Source organism: Camelus ferus, chromosome 7 (genome assembly GCF_009834535.1).
Source record: "Camelus ferus isolate YT-003-E chromosome 7, BCGSAC_Cfer_1.0, whole genome shotgun sequence".
Classification (NCBI taxonomy): domain Eukaryota; kingdom Metazoa; phylum Chordata; class Mammalia; order Artiodactyla; family Camelidae; genus Camelus; species Camelus ferus.
The window spans coordinates 45915719-45936555 of record NC_045702.1 but is presented as its reverse complement, the minus strand read 5'-3'; the positions used below and the strand labels follow the sequence as shown (position 1 = coordinate 45936555).

At 34.8% G+C, this 20837-nt stretch overlaps 1 pseudogene; it reads left to right on the top strand.

Annotated features, from left to right (window-relative positions):
• Positions 1-5190: 5190 nt before the first annotated feature.
• Positions 5191-19407, top strand: LOC102516267 (annotated as a pseudogene).
• Positions 19408-20837: the final 1430 nt, after the last annotated feature.

Below are 20837 nucleotides of genomic sequence, written 5' to 3'. Positions count from 1 at the left end.
GTTGGACAGTTCCAACTCAGATTTTCATTGTATAGGCCAGTTCATGATGAAGGGTAATACTTATGTTCAACAAATGATAGTCGGCATTTGCTTTGTACCCAGTTCTGGGAACATAAAGATAAATCAAACATGGTCCTTACACTTACAAAGCACATAATCTATTGTGAAAGCTGGAGATCTAAACAGATCCTCATAATACAATATGTAATATCCAGTGATATCTCTGGACAGAGCTTTTATGTGATTTCAGAGGAAAGGTACTCATCCTATGGAAGAGGGGTCTCAGGGAGAGATTTCTGGAGGAGGTACTACATTAGTTAAATCTTAAAGGTGAGTAGTAAAAGTGAAGGAGGGTCAGGAGTATCTTAATTAGCAGAGAAAGCATGATGAAAGCACTGAAGAGAGAAACAGTTTGTTGTGTTTAATAGTAGAATATGACGCAGGGAATAGTCATAGATGAGGGCTTTATGTGAAACAGAAATGCTCATACTTTATAATTTTATAGGAAATGTGGAGTCATTGAAGAATTTTAAACAGTTTTAACTCCCTCAAAATCCATCTTATAGCAACTACCGGATAAGGGATAGGAAGACTGATTTAAAGAATATTATAATAAGGTAGGTGAGCAATAATAAAAGAATCTAGGGAAGGAGAAATAGTGATGAAACATATGGGTCAAATATATGAAACAGGCAGATCGATTGGACTTAGTTATTGAAGTATATGTAGACTAAAGTATGTTAGAGTCTCTAGATGCCTATTCAAAATCTAGTCTTCCTTTCTTCCTTAGTAGTAATTAAGTTTTATTTAGGGTGGCAGTGTACTTGACTAAAAGATTGCATTTACCATTTTTCTCTATTAGTTGAAGCCTTTAGACTAAGTTTTTGCAAATAAGGCTCCTTAGAAGGAGCTTAGTTTGGAGATGTGCCCTTTTACCCTTACCCCTTTCCTATTGCCTGGAAGCTAATAACATGGCTAACATGGTGGCTAGAATTTGAGCAGTCTCCTTGGGCCATGAGATGACCTGGAGGATGAAATTCATGAACTAGGGTGATGGAGCAGCAAGTTAGAAGGAACTGATGTTCCTAATAATTCTGGAGCCTTTGTACTAGTCTCAAGATTTCATGTTATTTGAGAGAATAAACTCTTACATCAGAGTGTGGTCTCTATATCAGCAGCCTCAGCATCACCTGGAGGCTTATTAGAAATGCAGAACCTTGGCACCACTCCAGAGTTACTAAGTGAGAATCTCTGGGGGTGGAGCCTGGCAGTCTGTGTTTTAACAAGCACTTTAAGTCATTGTAATGCATACTAAAGAGGATCATTGCCACACATTCAAGCTATTGTTACTTTTTTGGGTTTCTTGTTTTATAGTAGAACTTAATTTTAGCTGATTAAGTAATAAACACAGCAGTTAGGTTTAAAGCAAATGTGGATTCAAGGGGACAAAGAACAGATCACTTTACTTATACTCACTCTTTTAAATAAAGAATTAGATCAGCATTTTCCGAATGTGTTCTGCTGAATACTAGTCCCTTGGGATGTTCAGCGCAAAAAGAATTCTGTGATTAGTTGTTTGGAACATAATATTAAATTGGAGATTGATCACACATATTAGAGGGTAAAAGTTCTAAAAAGTTCTCCAGAAAAGAAACCTGTTCAGTTTTATTTAGCCAGCATTTGCCTGAATTGACAATGAGACTTCCTTTTTTTTCAAATAATACCCAGCAACTTCTCTCTTATGAAGCTAGAGTTTGAGATTTTGTGGCATACTAAGTTAGAAAGTACTTACTTTTATTTCTTATTTTAAAATGGCAAATATTAATATAAAGTGAAAAGAGACAAATTTCTAAGTATCTCTTCAGTGCCACAAATGTTTCTTGAAATATATGTATATAGGTGAAAGGACAATGCAAAGGCAAACAAATGTGTTCACTGCCCTGTGGGCAGTCTGAGAATGATGTAATAAGCTACAAGAACAAAATGTGTGTCATCACAAAGAAGAGGAAAGGAAGAGAGGGATAATGAGGTTGAGGAAGACATTTGACTCATTTTAGAGGCGCAGTAGGATTCTGCTTGTTTGGAACTTGAAGAAAGTATTTCAGACAAAGGAAATTAAGCTCAAAGGGTAGATTTGTGAAAGAGCATGGATTTGACTGGAGTATAGGATATTCACAGGGTAGCTGAGAAAAAGGCTTAGAAAAGTATTTTTGGGACAAATCAGGGTTGTGACTTGCTCTATAAGAGATGGGACTCTTACAAATTTATGAGCAGTTGAATCACACAGTCCTGTTTGTTTTAGAATGAAATAGCTAACTAGAGAGGATGATTTGGGAAGTAATGGCAGTATGGAAAAAGTCAAGGATGGCATATTTCACTGAAGTAATTAAGGCAAAGAAAACATCCTGTTTTAGAACAAGGTATTGAAAGAGAATTAAGAATATAAACTTTCTCAAAAGAAATGTATGGGGAGCCTCTGGACCATTTCATAGTATCAGTGCTAAGTCATTTCAGTGTATATTTAAATGTTAATATTTATTAAATTTATTCTTAGCATCTCTCTTTTAACTCAGCAAATGACATGCTTTATCATTTCTTAGTTGTTAGTATAACCATGTCTTCTGCCATTAAAACTACACGTGGAAGCAATTCTGGAATGGTGGAGTAAGGATCTTTGAAAATCTGCTCCTTTATAAAAGCAACAAGAGCCATGGAAAAAATTGCCAAAATCAACTTTTTCCGAACTCTGGGAATCAACCAGGGACCTGCAACAATTTGAAGAGTATTTGTTCAAGAAAAACATCTGACTCTTGGTAAGAATTGCAAGCTTTGTAGTGTTTTAACTTGCCCTATTGCCGTTTCCTGTCCCCAGCTCTGCAGTAGCCTTATAAACCAACAGCCTCACAATTATATTAGCTGTGAAAGACAGTGGTCTAACAGCCAGTGGAGTTTGTAGAATGTTTCAAGCTTCTGATAAAGCCCTGTTGCCAGAGAATTGTCACTATTTGACCTGTCTGGAAGCTCTTTGGAAAAGCCTCATTTATAGAGCTTGTATTCCCTGACCTAACTCAGGGCATTTGTTGAAAAAAGCCGTGGCAACTGTTCAACGTCACAGCTGCCTGAGGCAGTGATACCTGTTGCGATAAACAGTTTAATAGGAAAATCTGGGAATGATGTTCATAGGGTGCGTTGAAAAGCTCCAACAAATTCCTAGGGTTCCATATGGCCATGCACATGTTCAGGGCTTTGTGCATGCCCAGGAAAGGTCCTAATCTTTCATCTCTGGCTGACCTTGAGATTCTGGAAAACACGTTCTGCCTTGTGAAGGCAAAGGCAGAGTTGTAAACTGCCAGTGTTGAGGGTGTGCCCCAACATACACACAGCCTTAGCAAAGGTTGGGACACTGGTTTCAGGCATTTAAGGAACATTTATCCAATTATTAGCTGACCACTAAGAATACAGACTTCATAGAATTAGTGGAAGAAGGTCACTAAGCAAACATCATCATCATCATCAGTAACAACTAGCAGTAACAATTTCTGGGTTTGAGGGGGGATCTGATTTCCAAAGTTGGAAATTATTGTGTTTAAAATGTACACTTATAAGCAAAAATAAAAAGTGAGACACCAAACAGGAAAAGTATGGTCTAGATAGGAAGAAAACAATTCAGTCAGTAAAAAGTCCCAGAGGGAGCCTAGTTGTTAGACTTTAGTATACAAAGACTTTATATCAACTATTAAAATATGTTCAAAGAACTAAAAGAAACCATTTCTGAAGAATTAGAGGAAAATATGAGAACAGTGTTCCACCAAATAGAAAATAATGATAAAGAGAGAAATTAAAAGAAAAAACCAAATAGAAATTAGGGAGCTGAAAGTATAATGACCAGAATAAAAAATTCATGAGGGGCTCAATAGCAGATTTGAATTGACAAAAGAAAAGGTCAGTTAACTTAAATATAGGCAGGTCATTGTAGATTATCTAGGCTGAGGAGCAGAAAGAAAAAGGAATGAAGAAAACTGAAGAGACTATGAGGCCTGTGGGACACCGTCAAGCATACCAACAGTGTAATGGGAGTCCTAGAAGGAGAAGAGAAAAAGGGGCAGAAAGAATATTGAAGAAATAATGGCTGAAAAATTTCCAAATTGATAAAAAACATGAATCTGCATAATCAAGAAGTTCAGCAAATTTCAAGCAAAGTGAACTCAAAAGAGACCCACAACTAGACACATCATAATCAAGCTATTGAAGTCTAAAGCCAAGGGTGGAATCTCAAAAGCAGCAAGAGAGAAATGACTACTGAGTACAAGACATCCTCAGTAAGCGCAACAGCTGATTTTTATCAGAAGTAATGGAAGCTAGAATTCAAATGGATGACATATTCAAAGTATTGGAAAAAAAAAACCTTATCAACCAAGAATTGTATGTCTAGCAAAAATGAAGGAGATGTTAAGACTTTGATTTATGACATTAAGCCATTACTAGATAAATAGAAACTGAGAGAATGTTACTAGAACACCTATTCTACAAAAACAAAAAATGGGTCTTTCAGGCTGAAATGAAAACTCTCTAGACAGTAACTTCAGTCCACACACAAAAATAAAGAGCACTGGTAAAGGTATCTACATAGGTAAATATAAAATACAGCATAAATTTATTTTTGTATATAACTTTTCTTATGATTCAAAAGAAAACTGCATAAAGCATTATAAAACTGTATTAGTGGGTTTCTAATGTGTAAAGATGTAATTTTTCCAACAATAGCACAAAAGAGAGGAGAGCAAATGGAGGTATATTGGGGCAAAGTTTTTGTATGCTCTTGAAATTAAGTTAGTATGAACCCAAAGTAGGTTGTTTTAAATTAAGGTTTTAATTGTAATTACCAGCACAATCATTAAGAAAATTAAGAATATGGTAGAGGAAACAACAAAGGAATGGTACACTAGTAATATATAACACTAAGGAAGACAGTAACAGAGATAAATAGAAAAAAAGACATAAGACATACAGGAAATAGCAAAATGAAAGGTGTAAATCCTACTATAGTAATTATATTACATACAAATGTATTAAACTTTCCAGTCAAAAGATAGAAGCTGAAAAAATATATTTACAAATATGATGTGCTCTCTGTAAGAGACATAATTTATTGTCATTACCACAGAGTGGTGTCAACACCTTCAGATAATCATGAGGGATGCCTTTCCATTTGTATTGTCCAAGCTGACATCCAGACTGGGGACACTTGCTGGAAACTGTTGCCTGGAATGTGAAATTCAGCCAGATAGTATCATTCTTGGTAGTGAAAAGGATCAGTTGGAAAATGCTGAAATGGAGCATATGAATGCATCTTTTGATGCCTTCTGTTGTGAGACAAGAGTTGCAAATCATGTGCCCAGAGCACTCTTCTCAGACTTAGAACCAGCTGTTGTAGGTAGGATTCATACAGGGAAGTACTATTCACTCTTCCACCCAAAGCTTGTTAGTGGAAAGGAGGATACTCCAAACAGCTATGTCTGAGGTCACTACTCTGTGGGTCAGAGGTTATCCAACTTGGACTAGAGAGCATCTGAAAGCTGGCAGAACAGATTTGGTCTTTCTGAAGCATTGGATGAAGCATTGAATCCAGATTACATCTCTCTTAGAGTGGCTTTTAATAGACTATAGCAAGAAGACTAAATTGGAGTTCTCTGTATATCCAGCCCTCAGTGTCTCCACTTGCATAATAGAGCCTTACAACTCTATTCTTATCACTCATTTCACCACAGAGCACTCAAACTGTAGCTGCATGGTACTGAGGCCATCTATGACATGCCATCATATGCTTGGTGTAGAATGCTCCTCTTATGCCAGCATTAATAGGCTGATTTGTCTCTTCTATTACTGCTTTCTTCTGTTTTGAAGGGCCCTTGAATGTGTACTTAACTGAATTAGAGAAAAACTTGTACCTTATCTGAGAATATATTTCCCCATCACAATCTTTGCCCTCTTCCATCTCTGCTGACAAAACCTACCATGTCTCCATATCAAACATCCCTACTGCTTCCTTTGGGTTCTCCAACAAGCTGGTTAAGTGTGGTACTCAACTTGGAAAGTACATGGCCTGCTGCCTGCTGTACAAAGGGGATGTTGTCCCCAAGGATGTGAATGCAGCAGTTTCAGCCATGAAGTCAAGGAACTCTATTCAGTTTGTAGATTGGTTTCCAACTGTTTTCAAGGTAGGCATCAACAATCAGCCACCCATGGTGATGTCAGGAAGGGACCTGGCCAATGTCCAGCAGGCTATCTGCATCCTGGACAACAGCACAGTAATCGTGGAGGCCTGAACCCTCCTGGACCACAGGTTGACCTCGTGTATGCCAAGAAGACATTTCTACATTGGTATATTGCGGAAGACATGGGAGTTCTCAGAGGCCAGGGGAGATTTGGCAGCCTTCAAAAAGGATTATAAGTAAGTGGGGTAAAATTTCTGATGCAAATATGATTGGTAAAAAAATGAATGAATTTAAATGTTATGCTGTATTTTTTTAAGACATTATATACTTAGTAGTGTGGAGTTTCCTTGATTAGAAGAAAGAAAGTCAGGGCCAGACCCCAAGTTCCGCACTAAATCAAATGGCTCAGTATTAACAATGAGCACATATTTCCTTTTCTCTCAGTGCAAGTCAGTACCACTACCAAACCTAAGGTTTGGAGTCATTTGAACTACTGGATCGTGTGAATGTGTGTGTGTGTGTGTGTGTGAGGGAAGAAGGGAGGGAGGATGGAAACCTGGCTTTATTCTTTTTAAACAAAGAGACTATGAAATTTTATGAAGAATTTATGCTTTTCCTTTCCTGTACATGAGGTAGAAAACTGTACTTGTAGATTATTATTATTATTTTACTTATAGATTATTAATATTTTCTCCATATATATATTTTATACATTGATTAAATAATTTAAAAATTTATAAAAGACCCAATGTAGATTTAAGGATACAAATAGATTGATAGTAGAGAGATGGGAAAAGATACACCATGCAAACGGTACCCAAAAGAACTGTAGTGCCTGCACTAATACCAGACAAAACAGACTGACAAAAATGATTACTAAAGATACAAAATATTTTATAATGACAAAAGAGTCAATCCATCAGGAAAATGTGTGCATATATGCATCTACTAACAGAGTCCCAAATACATAAAGCAAAACCTGACAGAATTGAAGGGAGAAATAGACAATTCAACAGTAACGATTGGAGATTTTATTACCTCAGGTTTAATAATGGGTACTACAACTAGGCAGAAGATAAGCAAATAGAATACATAAACAACACTATAAATTATAGACCATCTTTAGAACACTATACCCCAAAACAGCAGAATATGTGGAAAATTCTCAAGGATGGACCATATGTGAGGTCATTAGACAAACTTTAAAAAATTTAAAAAGATTTAAATCACAAGTATGTTTTCCAATCACAGTGGAATGAAATTAGAAATCAACAACAGAAAGGAATCTATAAAATTCACAAATATGTGGAAATTAAAAACATTTCTAAATAACCGATGGGTCAAAGAAAGAAATAACATAAATTAGAAAATAGTTTGAGGTGAATGAAAATGAGAACACAACATAAGCAAAACTTACAGGATGCAGCTAAAGCAGTGTTTAGAGGGAAACTTTACAGCTGTAAATACTTACATTTAAAAAAAAAGTAAGATGTCAGTCACTAACGTAACCTAACCCAACCTTAGTTTAGAAAACCTGAATAGACTTATAATGAGGAGAAAGAGAATTAGTAATCAGAAAGTTCTTACAAAGAAAAGCCTAAGCTACATGATCATGGTGAATTCTACCAAAGACATCACATACACACAAAATCTATAGATAAGTATCTCATGAATATAAATGCAGAATTCCTCAGCATAATACTAGCAAACAAAATCTAGCAACATTTAAAAAAGACTATACACCATGAACAACTGGGATTTGTCTCAAGAATGCAAGGCTGTTTTAATATTTGAAAAATCAATGTAATACATTAATAAGGACAAAAGTCCATGATTTTCTTAATAGATGCAGAAAAAGCATTTGACCATACCAATATGTCTTTTATTATAGAAAAACACTTAAATTAATAGTAAGGGAATTCCTCAACCTGATAAACAGTATCTGTAAAAAAACTCATAGCTAACATCATTCTTAATTGTAAAAGACTGAATTATTTCCCCTAAGATGAGGACTAAGTCAAGGATTCCACTCCTACTACTTCTCTTTAACATTGTACTATTGGTTCTAGCCACGACAGTTAGACAAGAAAAAGAAATAAAAGGCATCCAGATTGAAAAGGAATGTGTAATGCTGTTTCTGTTTTCAGATGACTTGATCTTGTACACAGAAAATCTTAAGAAATCCACTTAAAAACTTTTAGAAGTAGTAAGTTCAGCGTGGTTGGAGATGGAAGGTCATTACCAAAAAATAAATTGTATTTCTATAGCCTAGAAATTTCTATAACAGTTTCATTTACAGTAGCATCAAAGAATAAATTCACACTGGTCAGAGTAGCCATTATTAAAAAGTTCACAAAAAATAAATGTTGGAGAGGGTTTGGAGAAAAGGGAACCCTTCTACACTGTTGGTGGGAATGTAGTTTGGTGCAGCCATTATGGAAAACAGAATGGAGATTCCTTAAAAAACTGAAAATAGACTTACCCTATGATCCAGCAATCCCACTCCTGGGCATATATCTGGAGGAGACTCTAATTTGAAAAGTTACATACACCCCATGTTCATAGCAGCACTATTTGCAACAGCCAAGACATGGAAGAGACCTAAATGTCCATCAGTAGATGACTGGATAAAGAAGTTATGATACACACACACACACACACATATATATATACACATACACATATGCATACATACATATATATACACACACATACACACAATGGAATACTATACAGGCATAAAAGAATAAAATAACACCATTTTCAGGAACATCGATGAAACTGGAGATTGTCATTGTAAGTGAAGAAAGCCAGAAAGAGAAAGAAAAATACCATATGATATTACTTATAAGTGGGATCTTAAAAAAAAAAAAAGACAAATGACCTTATTTATAAAACAGAGACAGACTCACAGACATAAAAAACAAACTTACGGTTACCGGGGGAAAGTTGGTGGGGAGTGATAAATTCGGAGTTTGGGATTTGTACTATATATAAAATAGATAAACAATTCTACTTTATATATATAATATATATATAATTTGACTATATATATAAATCCCTATGCTGTATACCAGAAATTAACACATTGTAAATCAACTATACTTCAACTACAAAAAATAAACAGCAAGATCCTACTGTATAGCACAGGGAACTATATTCAATACCTTGTGATGGCCTATAATGAAAAAGAATATAAAAAGGAATATATATATATATATGTAAATATATATAAATGAATCGCTATGCTTTACACCAGAAATTAACACAACATTGTAAATTGACCATACTTCAATAAAAAAAGAATAATTGGGAATAAATTCAACAAAAGAAGTATAAAACTTGTACACTAAAACCACAAAACATTGGTGAAAGAAAGTAAAGATGATCCATATAAATTGCAAGATATATCAATGGATTGGAAGACTTAACATCGTTAAGATGATAATACTCCCTAATCATCAACATAGTCCCCATCAAAATTTCTGCTTCTATTTTTATAGAAATTAACAAGCTGACCCTAAAATTAATGTAGTAATGGAATGGACCAAGAATAGCCAAAATAATATCAAAAAAGGAGAACAAATAGAAGGAATCACACTCCTAATTCCAGAACTTACTATAAAGCAATTATAATCAAGACAGTGTGGATGCTGGCATAAAGATAGGCATACAGACCCATGGAATAGGATTGAGAGTTTCTAGTTACATATACGACCAGTTGATTTTTGGCGAGGGTACCAGGACAATTCAATAAGGAAAGAAGTCTTTTTAACAAATGATACTGGAACAACTGGATATTCACATATAAGAGAATGAAGTTGGACTCCTATCTCACACCATATGGAAAAATCAGCTCAAAATGGTTCATAGACATAAATTTAAAGCTCATACTATGAAACTCTTAGAAGAAGAAGACAGACATAAATCTTGGGTTAGGCCAAGTTTTCTTAGGTATGATGTGAAAAGCAAAAGGAAGAGTAGAAAAATTAGATATACTGGAATTTATTAAATTATAAAATTTTGTGCTACAAAGGACACTACTAAGAAAGTGAAAAGACAACCCACAAAATGGGAGAAATATTTTCAAATCATATATCTACTAAAGGATTTGAATTTAGTGTAAAGAACTCTTACAACTCAATAATAAAAAGACAAACCAATTTAAAAATGGGCAAAGGCTCTCAATAGATATTTCTCCAAAGAAAATATACAAATGATCAATGACCAGTAAGCACATAAGAAAATGTTCAACATCATTAGTCATTAAGTATATGTAAATCAAACTACAGTGAGATACCACTTTGTACCCAGTAGGATGGCTAGAATTAAAAAGTCAGATAATAACAAATGTTGAGGAGGATGAGGAGAAATTGGAGCTGCTGATGGGAATGTACAGAGGCGCAGCTGCTTTGGAAAACAGTTTGGCAGTTCCTCAAAATGTAAACGTAGTTACCATGCGACCTGGGAATTTAACTCCTAACTAATTACCCTTTAGTCATGAAAACTTATGTTTACACAAAAGCCTTGTTCATGAACAATTATTGCAGCATATTCTTAATAGCCAAAAAGTGGAAACAACCCAAATATCCATCTACTGATGAATGGATAAACATAATGTGGTATATTCATACAATGGAACGTTATTCAGCAATAAAAAGGAATAAAGCACTAATGCATGCTACAACATGGACGAGCTTTGAAAGCATTATAAGTGACAGAAGTCAGTCATGAAAGACTGCATACTGTATGATTTCATTTACCTGAGCATTTCATATTTTCTGGGCATTAAGGAATGTCCCAAACAGGTAAATCTATAAGGATAGATAGTAGATTAGTGATTTCCTGGGAATAGGGGGTAGAAGGGTAGAGGGTATGAATGCTAATGGGTGTATGATCTTTTTTTTGGGTGTGACAGAAATAATCTTTAAGTAGATAGTGGAGATGGTTTCACAACTCTGAATATACTAAAACCACTCAATTGATCATTTCCTTTTAAAGGGTGAATTTTGTGGCATGTGAATTATACCTCAGACAGTTATTATATAAGAAAAAATACACGTGTTCACTCAATAAATTTTTGCGTGATTCCTGAATGTCAGACACTGTAAGTTGCTTTCTTATCTTCTTCTAATCCTGCTATGTGTGAATCACCTAGAGTCTTTTTCCTGGTTTGTGATTTTCAAACCTAAATCTGGATAAGAACCACTTGGTTATCTTTAAAAAAGTGCGAATTTCTCAGTGTCCATTCCCAGAGATTCTGCCTCAGTATATCGGAGATGGGACTTGGAATCTACATTTATAACAAGTACCCATAAGTATCTCCGATGTAACTACTCTGGGAGGACTACATTTAAAAATGGTGCTCTAGGAGAATTTTACCAGCCATGTTTTTATTTATGTACTTTCCTATCCTCTTCTTGAAGGTATCTTTACTCTCTGAATTGAATGTGTATAGATTAAAACAAAAAAATTAGAATACTTGTCATATTTGTGAAGAAACAGTGTATTTCTTAGTTCTAAATGCATTGAAGAAATCATGAAGGATAAGACTGACAGATGAGAATAGATAAAAGTCAACACAGTGAAAATAACTAAAAAATGACAGTTGATCAGAAAAATTTGCATGAGTTTAGAGACAAAGGGTAATAGTTACAGTACATAAAGTGATTATTCAAATTTATAAGAAAATTAAGATTTCAGTAGATAAATGCAGAAATATGTAAAAAAAATTTTCAAAAATCAAAGAAGTACAATTAACCTGGATAAAGCAAATTTCATGCTTAGTAAACCAGCAAAATATTAAAATGGCAAGATCCTATGACGTTAGTTAAATTGGTGCACATTTTCGTTTACAAAAGCAGTGTGAATTGGTAGAAAGTACTTTGATCCTATGTCTCATGAGCCAGGAAAATGATTATCTCCTTAGAACCCAATGCTATCAATGTTAAAACTTTGTCTTAGGAACATGATTTAATAGAAATAAAGTTACATACATATAAATGTTTAATTCAAAATTGAATAAGTATGAAACAAGTGAATTGTTTCATAATTCATTGTACATCAATACAACTACATTACTTCACTACTACTGTACTAACTGCTAGTGTAGACTACTATACTAACATAAATTATGAAGACACACCCATCATGCTCATACATAAAGGAAACAGTCCCTAAAATGTGTTTGTGATAAAAATATGGATGATGAAACATTTTAAAAAATCCTTCATTTTTCCAACATTTTATTATGAACATTTCCAACATATAGCAAAGTTAAAAGAATTTTACAGCAAATATTCATATATCATCACTTAAATTCTACCATTACCATTGTTACAGTTTACCATATAATTACCTACCTTAATCTTTTTTATTAAGAATTTAAAACTTTTTCCAGCTGTCAAGTAATAATATGCCATTTCTTGAGATATACTTATTTTTGATTAACAGAAGAGTGACTTTTAAATTTCATTGAAAACATTAGAACAGTTTCTTGTAAGTTTGTGTATGGCCACAAGGTGTAGCTCTGGACCTATCACATCCTGGGATAAGCATCATCTGCAAGGAAGGTTTTAGTAAAGGTAACTTCTAAATGCAGTTGGACTTGTTTTGTTTATTTGGGTAAGGGTATAGTACATTTCTCCTTCACTGAGATCTACAGTATTTAGGTTATATATTTATTTTATTGTTCAAAATGTCTTTGCCACAATTTCTCTTACCTGGAACTTGACTTTCTTATTCCACAGTCAAAACTTCTCCAGGTCAAAAGTTTTGGGTTATGCAGCAAATGTTTGTTAACAGCTGTTTTAAATGTTAATTTTAAGAAAGTTTAAATTAGTCATGGATATGGAAAATTTCAGACTTTATTGTACAATGGTGTGATTATATGATTAATGTTTGTATTTCTTTAAACACAAATTCTATAAGGTTTGGGACTGTCACCTACCACAATGACAGACATTTGATAAATATTAGTTGAATGATAAATATAAAAAATTACTTGAAAATTTTACCAAAGGTTATTTTGTAGTAATTGGTAAGTTTACTGTATTAATTTGTTCATATGAGAGAATAAAATTATGGAGGCAAGAATCCAATAGTATGGTCAAATAAGTTAAACTGTCTACTGGAATAACAGGGGGAAGCTTTTCCAATTAAAGTCTTTTTTTTTTTAAAGGAGAGAATATTTGACAAGCTGTCTATGAAACACAGTAGTTTTTTTTTTCTATAAAATGAAGCTATTCAGGGTAAAAGGTCTTGGGAGAATTTTAGCATAAGTAGAGATGTCTTTCTCAAAGAATTTAGTGTCATTCTTTTGAGTTTCAGATAGGAAGGTGAAAAAATTTATCAAGGGAGAAGATAAGAACAAACACTAGAGTTGCTGTTTCTAGAAGGACTCTTATTGTACAGGAAGAGGAGAAATACCAGAGAAACAAGACCACAAAATTACTTAGCTTGAGACTTAAGTTATTGACAAACATTTTGTCTTATCACTGTATTTTGCTTTTACATGTATTCTTTCAACTGTACTTCACAAAGAAGAGCCACTATATACACAGCCTGAAGGGCTTGGACTTTGAAGGCCTTTACTATCTTTCATTTCTTTAAAAGGTAAATAATGTCTATATTGCATACCTGTTTTTCATACCCTCTACCTCCTCCTTTTTCTCCTCTCTCCTCTTTCCCCTCTTCTCCTCCCTGTATTCCACACCTTCCCCTTTTTTTGTTTACCATTACTAGTTCATTTAGAGAAAGATTAATTGCTGCTGAAAGAATTAAATTGAAAACATAAAATAGTTCTTGAACAACTTCTATGAACGTACAGACTTGCTTTTGTAACTGCCCCCAAATATTATACAGATTAATATTTTAACATTTATTTGCTTTTTCTTGAATGTCATGATTTATTTTTAACTGATATCAGCTCCATTTATGGCAACCAGCTGGTAACTGCAAATTACAATTGCTGTGACAGACTGTATATGAAAAATACAAGCGTAATTTTGGGCATGATTATTGTACTTGCCTGAGTCATGGCTTGCATCTTCTCCTGCAATTCTAATTTATGATTCACAGAATTTTATTTCTACTATATCCTTTTCAACCTCACACAAGCATCAGCCATGACATATAAATATGTGATGACTAATTTGCTTTCGCAGGAAAACCCAGATAATTTCTTTTGGCTGCTGTAAGAATTTTCAGCTTTTTCTTTAAAGCAAATAATAAACTTTATGCCCCAGAAATGATCTTTTTTTCCTGTTTCATAGTGTTTAAAGTCATGTTCAGAGGTTATTTTAAATTTGATTATTTACTAATTAATGGGCTTGACAAGATTATTTCATTGTATTTTTGCAAGTTGGGAGGGGATGGAGTTTGTTCTAACATAATGGTAGCGTATTCAGAATTAAAATCTGAGCCAGGGTGGCCATAGATGATTTTAATGTAATTAAGTACATTAGACCCTGATATAGTAGTTGATGTTAAAATGTACTTTGGTTGTTAGTTTAACCTACTGCTTTCAATTTTCCCCTCCTTTTGTGTTAAAAATTTCTGAAGTCTGGAAATGTTTCATAATGAAAGGCTATGTAGAATCAATTACCACAGTGCAAGAGGTAGGATAGATGCTAGGCATTTTGTCTACGTTATCTCATTTAATCTTCACCACAGCCCTATAAAGTGCCATTATTACTCCTCTTTTACAGAAAAAGAAGGAAAATGAGGCATGAGAGACTAGGTTTTGTCAAGGATCGTATTTATCACTCTTGAAATTTTGTGTGGGACACCAGGATAGATGCTGAAGACACTCAAAGGTAAGAGTCTGTTTTAGAAAGCCTTCAGTATGCTTGAGACAAGGCATATCTGTGAAAAAAATGAGATGAGAATTGTTTGCTAAGTGCCAATATTCCTAAAGTGGTGTCTCCCACAAAAGTAAATCAACCGTGGGATCAGCAAACCTACCTAAGACTATCTTAGCAGAGGAGTCCAAAATGAAGTGGAACTGTACTGTTTTTACATGAATCTATTTACTGCCCTTACTTTCTTGAGAGAGTTAAAATCTATTTCTTCTGATTATTTTCTTGAAGTGGCACTTGGAAGGATAGCTTCTGTACAGTAAAGAAAAAGTTCTTACCTTAGGTATCAAGCCATACATTATTTGACTAAATTGGTAAATCAGAAGCTAGTTATTTTCAAGTGTAAAGATAATTTTCTTGAATAACTGGCAGAAAGATTCACTATATATGTGGAGAAATAAATTTTAATTTCTGTGTGTGTTTAATTTTTTTTTTATCAGAATGCTTTATTGTAGGAGATATCCCTTTAATAGAAACAGTTTTAATTGAAGCTCATTTTCCAGAGCAACGTCATTGCCAAGGAGCATCTATGTAGAATGAATAAGTAACTGTAACATGGAATACAAAAATACCACTTCTGGTCTGAGTAAGAGCTTAAAGTGATTTTATTATTTTTCACACCAATTTGAAGGCAATATCTCTTAATTTGAGGGAAAACAGACCACAGTAGGTATGCTAAATAGTTTTTGTTTTCACTCTTTAATTAATCAATTTGAGATAAAGAGAACAGAGGCATTGCGTGTGGAGTGATTAGAAAGAAGTGTTACCCACCTCAGTGTTCCCAAAGATTTTGTGTTTGTTATGCACTTTTGAAGAGTAGAAAATGTGGCGTTTTATTTGAGGAATTTAGAAGATGGCTGTATTTCTTTTCTTAAAAATATTTTGGGAAATAGAAGATGCATTTCACAGTTATTGCATTCTTCGCTGTTACTATTTGAGACTATTGACTTTTTTGCCTGAATTCTCCTTCTTACTCAGAGGTGTTCAGTTCCTACATGTTCTAGCAAATCGTAATTTTTTTTTTTCTTTTTGGAACTGGCCAGATGCTCCATCATATCTCTACCTACAGCTCTATGACAGATCCTTTAGTAGATTATGGCATTCTTTTCCATGAACCCAGGTACTTTTGCCGTCACAGTTTAGGGATTTAAGTAATTCAGTTTTTAGGTGAAAATCAAGAATCTGAAATTAGAGTTTGTAATAACCAGTTCTAGTTTGTTAAAAAGAAGATACAAAGATCTAGAACTCAGGAGCACAGAGAGCCAGGTAGCATCAGAAATCAGAACATAGGAATTTGAACTGGGGGTAATGATAACTTTCCTGCTGACTCTCTTGTATTTATTTGCTAAATGTATTTTCTCTAAATGTATTCAAGAAGTCTCTGCATTGTGATACAATGTTAAACGGAAAATGATAAAGTAATATTAGGATAATGATTTTAATAATAATTTTTTCATTTGTTTCTAAATTTTCTGTAGTATGATTATATTTACCATTATAATTTAAATAATTTAAAAATATAATTTATCATAATGTATTTTAAAACAAAAATTTCTTGGTAGAGAATAAGTGTTTCAGATGCACATATCTGAATTAGCACTGGACTTGGAGTCACAGGAATTGTGTTTTAGGCCAGCCTACACCATTACTATGTATAATTCTGACTCCAGTTCTGATGTACATTTTTTTCCCACCCACCATGCAATTCTCTGACACCAGTTGGGTGTCCTATAATTGAACTCAATTCTGACACTATCTACTTGGAGATAGTGTCAGATTCCACAGATTAATGGCTCAGTCTCACAAGCCTGCTCCCACTTCAGAAGCCAGTTACAAGTCCAGGTTTTTACCTATGCTCCTGACTAACTGGCTATAAATCAGAGGAAACTATGACCCTCTTTTGGAGTTTTATTGACTTGCTAGAACAGCTCACAGAACTCAGGAAACCAGTTTACTTGCTATATTACTAGTTTATTATAAAAGGATATAACCCAGAAACAGTCAGATGGAAGAGATGCATAGGGCAAGGTACGTGGGAAATAACCACAGAGCTTCTGTGCTCTCTCCAGTCTTCTCATATCTCCCATGTTCACCAACCCAGAAGCTCTCTGAACCCAGTCCTTTTGGTTTTTATACAGGCTTTGTTACATAGGCATGTTTGATGCCTGGCAGTTGCCTATCCATTGATTTACCCTCCAGCGCCTTTCCCATCCTGGGAGGTCGTGGTTGGGGTGGGATTAAAAGTTTATAACCCTCTAATCTCATGGTTGGTTCTCGGGCTTTCCAAAAGTCACCTTTAACGTAAAATCGGGTGTTGTTGAAAGAAATTTGTTAAGATACCAAAACACCTTTATGGCTCTCATCACTTAGGAAATGCCAAGGATTTTAGGAGCTCTGTGGCAGAAACAGGGACAAAGACCAACTAAATATATTTCTTATGAATGACAGTATTACACTATGCACATCACTTTTTCTATCTGGGTTTCCACTTCCTTACCTGTAACATTGAGATAAAGTAATATCTACCTTTCAGGTCAATTGAAGAGATTATGATAATGTCTTTGAAAGTGCTTGGCAATGTGCTACACAAATGTAAACTACATTGGAATAGTATAAAGCAAAAGCAAGTTATTTCAAGTTCTGAAAAGTATTTTAAAAATACAAAGTGAAAATTAAATAAATGTTATAATCAAGGAAGATGGTCTTCTCCTAAATGTTGCATCTTCCTAAAAGAAGTACCTGGCAGTATAAGGTATAAAAAAATGTTAACAGTTGAAATAACACAATAGATGAGATAAGTAATAAAGAGGATACAACTGAAGAATTAACTAGTTAAAAGGTTAGATTGAGGGACACTCTTAGAAAGAAAACTTGAGAAATGAAAGATGAAAATTGTAGTGTCAATAATAGGAGTTTCAGAAACAAAAATGGAGAGTAGGAAACTGTTGAGGAATTAGTGAAAAAACATTTCTCAGAATTAACAACAATAAAAAAGGCTGAATTACCTCAGATCAAAAAGACCCATAGAATACCAATCAGGAGAAGAAAAACCCACATCTAGACATATAAAAGATGTAAGAAATTCAAGGTTAAAGAAAATCTTAAAAGCTTTTAGTGAAAGGGAAGCAACTCACCTACAAATTAACAAAAATCAAATGGACTTCATGTGTCTTAACAGCAACACTGAAGGCAAGGCGACAATGGAGAAATATTTTTAAACTATTGAAATAAAATAATTTTGAACCTAGACTGTTACTTCTCTGCAAATTGTTATTCATATAGATAATGTTTGCCACATTATATATATAAAATGAAGAATCACAATGAAAACATTGTTAATGGAAGTACTCCCATTTCCATGATGAAGCACACGAAGCACATGACCTTTAGGGTGTCCTCTAGATAATGCATATTGAAACACACTTTCCACCCCTCACCAAATGTTTGCCTCAAATAGACACAGTATGGATGGAGGGTTAGGTTAGAACTAGGATGAGGAGTGAGAGCAGAAAGGACAAAAACATTCAACAGTTTGTGCCCAGAGCTGTCGACCTGACAGGAATGATGGAGGCATATACCAGAGATAAGAGAAAGGGAAATTTATTGTGACAGAAGGCAGTAGTAGCCAGAGAAGTAGAAGGACCCAAATAAAGGGACGGGAAGGGTCGCCTAGGTGAGGGAGAGAACTTATATAGGTGGACTTTGATGTATACTTAATCAGACAGACATTGCCACAGAGACAGTCCAGGTTAGATCCCTGCTTTTAAAATGCAAGTCCCAGTTGTTGCTCAAGAAGTGCTTTAAAAGCAATGACTGCTTGCTTTTCACGAAGATAGCGCCAAAAGCAAAGAAGGAAGCCCCCTCCCAAAGCTGAAGCCAAAGCAAAGGCTTTGAAGGCCAAGAAAGCAGTGCTGAAAGGCATCCACAGCCACAAAAAAAAGAAGATCCAGACGTAACCCACATTCCGATGGCCCAAAACACTGTGGCTCAGAAGGCAGCCCAAATATCCTTGGACGAGCGCCCCTAGGAGAAACAAGCTTGACCAATATGCCATCATCAAGATCCCCCTCACCACCAAGTCAGCTATGAAGAAGATAGAAGACAACAACACACTTGTGTTCATTGTGGATGTCAAGGCCAACAAGCACCAGATAAACAGGCTGTGAAGAAGCTCTATGGCATTGACATGCCTAAGGTCAATACCCTGATCAGGCCTGATGGAGAGAAGAAGGCATATGTACGACTGGCTCCTGACTATGATGCTTTGGATGTTGCCAACAAAATTGGAATCATCTAAACTCAGTCCAGCTGGCTAATTCTAAATATAAAAATTTCACTAAAAAAAAAAAGTAATGACTGATTTATCAGGGGATCAATTTACCTATTAACTAGTTTGCCAACATCAATTTGCCGAATGATTAATTAATCAGATAATCAGTCCACCGATTTGTTTCAGTTTTGCTGTAACATTGGCAAATTGCTCATTCAGTGAATTGATTCTCAGTGAATTGGTCTACTTCCGGATTCTGATTCCCCAGGCAAACCAGCTTGCCAAAGTTGAGTAAGCCACACTCTTCATTCTTTAATTTATACATTCATTCACTGGCAGTTTTTAAAATACCTACTATGTGTCTGGCACTGTTCTAGGAGAGAACTTCCTGCCAGTAGATCTGTGGAAGGAAGTGGTTTCATCCACTGTATACAATACATAATTGACAAAGATGTCTTATTTCCATAAAAAAGGACATTGCCCCCAATATTACAGAATTATGAAGATTTACCTAAAATAGGAATCTAAACAGACAATATTAAGACACAAGAAACTGGCTAAAAATCCAACAAATATTTATGAAGCCTTTTCTCTTTCCAGCACTGTGCCAAGTAGTAAGTATTTTAACAGGTAACAAATGTGCTAAAGGAAAAATCCAAGAAATGAATAAGTTGGGTTTTGAAATTCACATGTAGGTTGCCTGACATAGGTCATCTATTCTTTCCACAGAAATAATGTTATGAACAGGTATTAACTTCTTGGGTTGGCTCACAGCACTTTAATCCTCAGTGTAGTGATGAGCACAGCAAGAGAGACAGTGTGTGATGTAGTGTGAAAAACAAGGACTTTGGAATCAGACCTAAATTTGAGTAGTTGGGTAACCTGGGGCAAATAACTTTTGCTCTCTGAATCTCATCTGTAACATGAGAATGATAACGTCTATCCCAAAGTGTTGGTGGTCAAATGAGATAATATAATATGCGAATCCTTCTCAAGGTATGCAGTATCTTTTCATAGATAGATGAGCCACACCTCTCTTCTCCTTTTTCTGCTTTCTTAAAAGGAACGGTTTAACCATAATTTAGTATTTTAGTGACTCTGGTTCATCAACTACTTGTGTTGTAATATGGTAAGTGGTGCCCTCAAGAACAGTTTGCTTATATAGGGCTATTTCTTCTACATTAAGTTATCTTCGAGTGTTATTTTATGTTTTTATAGTTTAGATGCCTCACCTTCACTGTAAAGCGGCACTTCTGGATGTTATTAGTGTCTAGTTCTAGCTTTATTATGCGCTACTCTTAATCTTCTGTGGGGAGAACCCAGAGGACTTCATTCATTAGAATTGCCTATAAGCCAAATGTAGACAGGCTCTGAGGATTTAGAGACACTATCATGAAGAATACATGGTCTTTGTTTAAACTCCTTTGCCCACAATTTTACCTGAAGTCACAGATCAGAAACAAAACCATACTCCAAAGTCAAACATACCATCTC